Raw genomic sequence first — 9,157 nt, 5'->3', positions numbered from 1 at the left:
GAAAGTATCATTGCCTTTTCTGCTTTATAGCAATGGGAATGTAAAACTCTAATCGCATTAATGCGTAAATTTGGAAAGCTTCCGCCGAAAGCTTCTATATAATCAGTCTCGAACTGATATACTGATACGATTCGGTATATGAATTAATGAGTAAATTTGGAAAGCTTTCGTGATCTATTTTCTCCTTATTCATTTTTAGATCTTATCTAAATTATTTGCCCTACTCATGTATCTTTACTTAATAAGTTTATTATGCTTAACATACATTGTAAGCATAAATTGTAAAACTTACATTATCGTGATAACTGGATCCACAACGATTTTATATCGTCTGTGTGATCAATTTTCTTGTCGTTGGTTACAACGTTGGCAGTATTGTCTTTTGCCTCACTAGAATCACTAAACCATCCCATTATGTAACTTAATTGTTTTTATATATATTCAATGAGACAAAAAAATTTTTTTTAACGTTCATAAAAGAAAAAGTAGGGTTTTCTATGAAAATTTTTATTTATCCTAATTTTTAAATTGCGGGATTACGTAAAGAAAACAAAACATGTTCATTTTTGAAAACAAAACATAAAATTTTAGAAACACAAAAATATTTTATTGCAGCTGAGTATATAGATACCCAGCGCCAGAGACATGAAAATATTAGTTCTTATAAAATGTGGTTGGCTCTCACTTCGTTTTACAATTCATTTTTGTTTTTCTTTTCTTGTTTTTTTTTTTTTAATTTTCCAACCACATTTGTTAATGTAAAGCCTATCAGTGTTAAGTATTTCATTTAAAGCAGCGGTTTCCCACAAAGGCCTGAAATTAAAACTTAATGTTAAAGCAAATTGGGCCAATGCGAAACTGCTGATTTAGTGTTGTCGGTCTGATTCATCTTTGGCTAACTGAATAATTTCCTTGACCAGTAGCCGTTGCTGCAAGATTTTCACTCATCGTCCACTCCTTTTGTGCTTTGGTATTGCTTTCTTGTCTTGTCGAGCCCGGTACTCAGCTATTGTGAGTGGGCGTGGTCCATCGGCTGGACTTTCCTGCAGGGCCTCCTGCAACGTCGGAAGATCCCTTTGTTTAATAGGAACAGCTGTCTCGAACATGTCTCCTCTGCCATCAAATATATTGATTTTCAATTCTTCAGTTGCCTTAATACACCGCCAACAAATTCAATGGCATTATTTCGTTATTTGTCTGGCACTTGAACGATTCACATTTTGATTTTTGGAATGTTTTAATGTTTTTTTTCTTGGCATTATGCTATTATCCACTTCGCACTTGTTCAACTAGACTGCAGCCTGTGAGTCCTGTCACGGTCGTCATATAATAACTCCTGTCAGGATCACCACAGATCGTGTTGGATTGGAGCGCCTACTTCGTTCTATTACTTTATTGAGAATTTTTCTTTAATGTTCATGTTCGGTTCAGCTAACCCGGAACATGCAATGCTTATATCTATCTATCTATTTATATGTATGAAGAAGTATGTTGGTATATACATATGTATGCAAGAGGCATGCAAATTAGCCGATTAGTGGCTACTAATTGGAAAAAATATGTTTTTAAGTGGGAGGCGGAAGGCTTCCGATTTATTTGAATCTAAGATTAGAACTGAAGTACAATTGTGAACTTATGCTGCAAGTCAGCTATGGTTATGATAAAGCTTATTCTCGTATAGCTCAAAAGCTCGCGGTGATTTTATGCTGCGTGTTTATGCTAAAGCTTCTTTCCTTAAAGTTTAAAAGCTCGCGGGGGTGGCTTGCGTAAGCTAAACGCTTTGAGTCATGTTTACGTTAGCAATTGCATTCTAGAGACTGGGTCTTTAGTTTACGTTATGAATTGCGCATGAGAATATGAATCTTGATGTTAAGTGGTTGCGCTGTTATGTTTGTGTTAGAGCCGAGAATCTGGATATTTATGTTAGCAGAGCTGCAGCTGTGCGTTAAGTGGACGTAGTGATTGAAACGGGTCTAAAAGGTCTGAAAGGGCTAAGTAATTGGGATACCGACTTATACTGAAATGTTGTTTATGATTGCAATAAGAATTGCCTTGCGGGCTGGGTGATAACTCCTCCCTTTCTTAAAAAGAAACGTCCCAATTCTAAATGATTTCTTTTTAAAGATTCAATTTGTTTGTTAAATTGGTTTAATATGTCAAGCTGTGTTTCTGTAGTTTGAGTGTTATGGTACTTTTGATTACTTGACGATTTCAATTTCAGTATTTTGAGGGGATTTAGATTTATTAAAGGGCAGCGTTTAAAATGCTTTACCATAGTAAAAATAAAAATTAGTAAAATAATAAAAAGGATATTTTTGAATGATTACTTTCTAATTTTATAACAATTTTTGATAGTATATTTGTATTTTCTAATTGAAGTTCAGTATTATTAGTAACTTGATATTCACTAACTAAGTAGTTTGTGAATTTATTGTGTTTTACATAATTAAGAATTTGTTCTTTTACATTTGTGTAGGTAACATTGTTTATGGTTACTATGGTTTTGAATGTAACAAGGTAAATGCCTGTAAGCCAGGTTTCGTTAATACAGTTTGTGCCTGATACTAAAATAGCGCCGTCTGTTATAAATTCTATTGGTTTATTTTTTTCGGATAATTTTATACAACTTGTAAATTTTTTATTAAGGAGATTTACAATACAGTTTGGTTCAAAATTAATGTGGACAAAACTATTATAAATTTCTCTTTTAAAGTTATCAATGAGGTAAAACGTGTTTTTACATTTAGCAATTTTGTCGTTAACGAAAAATTTTCCATCTGTTTGGGATACGGCTTTAGCGTGGTATAACTTACAGTTGTAATTAATTGTAGGGTATTTTATAAAAACTATGATTAAACCTTGGTATGAAACGATCGAAAAAGAGGAAAGACATTTGTCTAAAAGATCGATTAAAGTGATATTGAGTGTTTCGTGATTAAATATATTTATCATGTCTTGTTTATTTAAGATTTTTGGATTCAATATTCTGGCTTTGGAAAATGTGATAGTTTCCAGCAAATTTTGTAGGTCAAGTGATAACAACTTAGGTCGATATTTTTTCATAAATAATTCCTGATTAAATTTAATATCTCTTTGTGATTTTAGTGACTTCTTTGAAAATTGCAGAATTGATTTGATTTTGCTTACTATTGTTTCGAACAAGTTCATTGATTTTAGTTTGAATAGTTATCATGTCATCGTTGTCTGGTGTTCCTGTGATCCATTTAAAAATTGTGCCTAGTTCATTGATACTACGTTTGGCAATTTTGTGAGGTGTAAGTTCAGAAAGGAGTGGTTTGATTAAATTCAAATCCAAGTTTACTTCCTAATCAATTTTATTGTTTTTGTTTTTAAAAAAATTTAATTCTTTTTCAAAAATATCGTTATAAAAACTTAGATTAGTAACGTGAAAAACTTCTCCGTATGCTTCGTATAAAAAAAGATTATCTGTATCCTCAAGTAGGACATAGTCATCATGTGAATAATTATTATTAATTATTGTCTGCACCGATAAGATAAGATACATAAAATGTGCATTCTAAAAATACATTCAAAAAAACATAAAATAGGTTCGAATTTGATATGGTGTTTGTGAATAATACGATCCCTATTGTTTATTTTGACTTTATTTCCTAAGTCTTCTTTAACTACCTGTTTTTTAAATCTAGGTTGTAGTTTGTTTAGTTCGCCATTTTTTTTTCATAAATTATTTCACCTACTTGCTAATATTTTGGTGACTTCTTTTTGTTATGGTACTCTAACATTTTGGCTTGGGCTGATTTTAATTTTTCTGACAATTTTGGGTGTTCTTTTTTGTTAAATAATATGTCACATGGTTTTTGTTGAGTGGTCGATTGAATTGTGTTGTTATACTCTTTAACTACTCGGTATACGACTTCGGAATGATCCATTATATTGTATTCTTCTTGAATACAACGAGAAATTTCGATAATTGTTGAATGAACTCTTTCTACCTGACCGTTGCTTAAACTGTGTCTGGGGTCTGCATGATAAATCGCTATACCTGAACGAGACATTGACGATTTGAATTGTGCCGAGGAAAACGTAGGTTCGTTGTCCATCATTATGGATTTAGCGAAAGGAAAAGTTTGGATAAGTTCCAACACTTTGTTTGCCATATCTGATTTGTCATTGATTTCCTTAATCAATAAAAATTTGGAATATGCGTCTAGGCATGCCAAGAATGTTAACTTTTGAATATAAAAAATGTCAATATGTAATTTTTCATAGGGGCTTTAGAAATAGGAATTTTATTTTTATTACAAATTTCGCAGTAGTGTATGTGTTGCTTAAGGGTTTTATATAGTGTTGGCCAATAATAGTATTTGACGATTTGCTTAAGATTTTCGTCCAAACCTCTATGAACACGAGCATGTGATTCTTCTATTATAATTTCTTGGTCATTTTTGTTTTCGATGTCTAGGACAAACTTTTTAGTGAATAAAAATTTGTTGTTAAAAGGTTTTTTAATGAATTTTGGATTTCGTATAAGTCTTCGAGACTGCAATGAACTCCTGTAGTCAGGTTTGGTTGAAGAAATTCTTTAAGTATGATTATTAAATTGTGTACTGAGTCGTATTCTATAATATGTCTTGTTTTGTTGAAAACTTCATATTTTTCATGAATTGTTATGTTGTTCTTAGAAACAAGTAATTGTTGTTTAAATTGGTTCAATGGTTTGTGTGTTTCTTCAATTACGCTTTTATAACTACTGTCGGCTGAATGGTTAATTTCATTGTCGGACGACGGTTCTTCTTCGGACACGAGATAGCTTTCATTGGAAATATGATTGATCATTACCCTTGATAACGCGTCAGCGACGACATTGGTAGATCCTGGCTTGTAAAATATTTTAGGAGAAAATTCTTCTACGAAAGCATGTCATCTTTTCATTTTTGAGTTAGGGTTTCGTGCAGAAACTGCAAAAGAAAGTGGTTGATGGTCTGTTTGGATTTCTAAATTTGTAACACCATACAGGTAGTTCCTAAGGTTTTTTAATGCGCATACAATGGCGTACAATGGCGTAGTTCCCTTTCATTTGTGGCGTAATTTCTTTCTGTTTTATTTAAGGTTTTTTAAACAAAGGTTTGTTTTCCTGTGAAAGGACGGCGCCTATGGCGATGTCGGAAGCGTCTGTGGTGAAGACGAACTTTTTTGTATAATCAGGCTGAGTTAGTTCGATGTTTGCAATTAAGTGTGATTTTAAGTTTTCAAACGCAGAGATTGCTTCTTCGTCTAGAAATACTTCTGTTTTTTTGGACATATGTTTTGAAACCATACCGTTATGTCCCGGCAACAATTTAGTGAGTGGTTTTGCTATACTCGAGTAGTTTTTTACAAAATTCCTGTAGTAGCCTGTTAAGCCAAGAAAACCTCGTAATTTCCTTAAATTATTAGGAGGAGGGTATTTCATGATAGATTCTATTTTTTTCGGATCAGTTTTAATGATATTGTATGATACTATGTATCCTAAAAATTCTATTTCTTTTCTAAAGAATTTTGATTTTTCCAAGCATATGTTCATGTTTGCTTTGAATAGAATTTCAATGATTTCTTGTAAATCATCAAAATGTTGTTCAGGGGTATTTGGAAAAACTATTATGTCGTCCATATAAATGTGACAAGTTTGTCCGAAAGATGCTTGGCGCGTTCGCAAGCCCAAATGGTAAACGAAGAAATTCATATTTTCCATTGTTAATGGAAAAAGCTGTTTTTTCGATGTCTTCATCTTTCATTAGAATCTGATGAAATTCCGATTCTAAGTCAATTGTCGAAAACATTTTGGCTTTGCCTACGTTGGATAGAATGAATGAATGATCAGACATTGGATATCTATCGGAGATTGTATCGTTATTCAGTTTCTTAAAATCTATTACTAATTGATTCTTAGGCGTTCCATCTTCATTAAAACTTTTTTTCCCTACTACTCATACCGGGGCATTATAAGGACTTCTGCTGGGCCTTATTATATTTTCATTTAACATCCTGTTTATTTCCTGACTAACAAAATTGTTAGCTGAATGAGGATAAGAATATTGTTTACTGTAAATTGCCTTTTCGTTTAATGTTTTTATCTCTCCTCTAATATCTGTTCTAAAAGGGAGACATGTTTGAATCTGAGATTGCTTTGTTTCTATTTGTTGAACGACTTGTTGCTCAAGGATATTCAAATTATCCATTTCATTAATGGAATGATTTATTTTGCATAAAGAAGAACTTGTTGTAGAGGATACAGACATCTTTCGACGTCTGCTCTTTTTGAGTTTTAATTTCTTTAGCTTTCCTTCATTAAGAATACGTCAACTTTAGTTTTTTCGATACGTGGGTTGTCAGCTTCACTTAAAAACGATGATTCTGTATCGGATACATAAAATAAAGAAAATGATTTACATTTCCCCCCTTGATAGTTCAAATACGAAGCAACGTTTTAAGCTTCGTCTGAACTTTTTAAATGACCAACCGTTTCTTGGGCATGTTTTGTAAAATTAATATTTTCCTTTCTGTTATTATAAAAAAAAGTTTCCTTTGACAAATCGATGACTGCCTTAATCTCCTTCAGTAGATTATAACCGACTAATAGATCTGCGTCTAGATTATTAATTTCATAAAATCTGTGGCGTTTGCCAAATATGTTTATGTTATGAAAATGAGTTATGATACTGTAGCCACTTAAACAAATTTTATTTATTTTTTTGTCTATTCTGAAAATGTAGGGGAGTTTTCCTCCTCTTCTTCTAAAAAATGGTCTTCCTCGAGGTTACTGATACGCATGAGTTTGTTAGGTTGCTGAACCGAAGGGGGAGCATATTCCCGTTTATTTGGTTGAGCCGAATTCCGATTTTGGAGATACGGATAAGGTGTATTCTGTACTTGTATGGATTTGTCTACATCCATGGGCTCAGGTGGAGGTAAAGGAGTCTTGTTGCTTTGCGCAAAAATTTGATTTTGTGGAACTTGATGGAACCTTAAGTGATTGTCATATCTTTAATTAGGTTGTTTTGGGGATTCAGCTTTCTTTTGCTGATTGTTATGGCCTGGGTTTAGATTGTTACGTTGATGGGTATTTGCGAAATGGTGGTAAGCGAATTTAGTCTTTTGGTAATTCGCTTCCAGTTCCTGAGCTTTTGCCAAAGCATTAGGCAAAATTTCAGGTTTAAGGAAGAACAAAACATCTGATAAAGAAGTCAAGTCCTGTAATGAAAATTCTTAAAGCGTTGTCTCTGTTTTTCTTATTCATTTCCGTAATGATGTGGGTTTTGTCACCATAAGTCATAATAGTTATGTTTATCAAAAGGGTTAGTTTTTTATTAAATAAATTGTAGTATTCGAGAACGGATAAGTTACCCTGTCGTAAAATACTTAACTCCTGTTCCATTATATAGATTGGTCGTCTATCACTGTAGGCGAAATCCAACCTTGCAATTAGTCAAGGTGTCATTAACTTTACCTGTTATTTTATTCCTTAATATTGTTAAAGCACCTACGTACTTTCTACTTCCTTCATATGCATTATAGCTGCCTGAAAATTGTGGTATAGACTTGATAACATCAAAAGATTCATCGCAACGAATAAGGTAATTTATTTCAGTAATCTTATATTCTTGGTCATTATTAGATGAGAGAGTGATTTGTAACTTCAATTCTGCAATTTGCTCTTGAAGCGCTCTGGTCTGAGTTGCAATCAGCTGAGCTACCAAATCAGCTGTCAAGCTATTATTGTTAGCCATTTTTAAATTTTGAAAATCTTCAATTAAACTTTCTATATGGTTATTCAGTTTATAACATTATTATTAATCTAACAAATGCTTACACAAATTTAAACTCTCATTCCTTAAGTAAAAAAAATTTATTTTTAAAGTAAATGATGATGGCTCACGTAAAAGGTCTTTCTTTATGGGTGATTATACATCTGTCGTTCAAGTCTTCCTTCCTTCCTTCCTTCCTTCCTTCTGGGTTTTAGGGTCTTCTTTTATGGGGGTCTCAGGTCGACGTGATATTTTTTAAGTGGTTAAAAGTTTTTGATTGGTGAAAAACATTTATGTTGGCGAAAATATTTGTTTCGCTTTTTAATCGATAATTTTTTTGAATGTTTTCATTTAACTTGAATGGGAAAATTTTTTCAGGATATTTTCGCTACTCTTCAAGTTTTCAGAAACAGGGTATTTCCGTTCGTCGGAAATTTTTAATGTTTCTTTTAGAGGCACTCGATATTTTTGTTCTTAGAAAATTTTTATTGCTCTTTTAAGACAATCTTGGACTGGTAAATCGGCACTTTTGCTCACTCGCGAATCACCAAGGATTTTGTTTCTTTTAATTATCATTTTTTTGTGTTTAAAATCGCGAGCCCCACGTTGGCCGCCAATTAACCGATAAGTGGCTACTAATTGGAAAAAATATGTTTTTAAGTGGGAGACTGAAGGCTTCCGATTTATTTGAATCCAAGATTAGAACTGAAGTACAATTGTGAGCTTATGCTGCAAGTCAGCTATGGTTATGATAAAGCTTATTCTCTTAAAGCTCAAAAGCTCGCGGTGATCTTATGCTGCGAATCAGCTGTGTTTATGCTAAAGCACAAGGCTCGCGGGACTGGCTTACATAAGCTAGAAGCTTTGAGTCATGTTTACGTTAGCAATTGCGTTCTAGAGACTGGGTCTTTAGTTTACGTTATGAATTGCGCATGAGAATATGAATATTTATGTTAAGTGGTTGCGGTTGGTTGATAACTTGCATATGTTGTGTATGGATTGACCGCTTGGGCTGCAAAGTGCATACCCAACGTATCGTATTGCTTGTGCGCTAGAATGTTTATGTAATTCTACGTGGTCTTTTAATGTACTATGGGCAGACTTACGCCGCACAACAAATAACACTTTGCACAATTTATAAAAGCTTTTTAAATAAGGCACCGAAAAATGCTAAATTTAAAAAAAAAAAGGGTTTAAGCGCAAAAATATATAAAAATTGAAATATTATGGGTTATAGCTTTTACAGCTGCTGTAGTGCTGTATTTGTTTGCGAGTGATTGGCTTCGACCTTCACTGATATAGGCGCCTTCAAGCCCCTTTGCCAGTTTTTACATCTTTTGGGTGCATTGGTTAGCCGTTTTATTTTTCTGTTGCAGATTTAGAAGCTTAGC

Source organism: Drosophila virilis, unplaced genomic scaffold (assembly GCF_030788295.1).
Source record: "Drosophila virilis strain 15010-1051.87 unplaced genomic scaffold, Dvir_AGI_RSII-ME tig00002033, whole genome shotgun sequence".
Classification (NCBI taxonomy): Eukaryota; Metazoa; Arthropoda; class Insecta; order Diptera; family Drosophilidae; genus Drosophila; species Drosophila virilis.
This window is presented reverse-complemented; position numbering follows the sequence as displayed.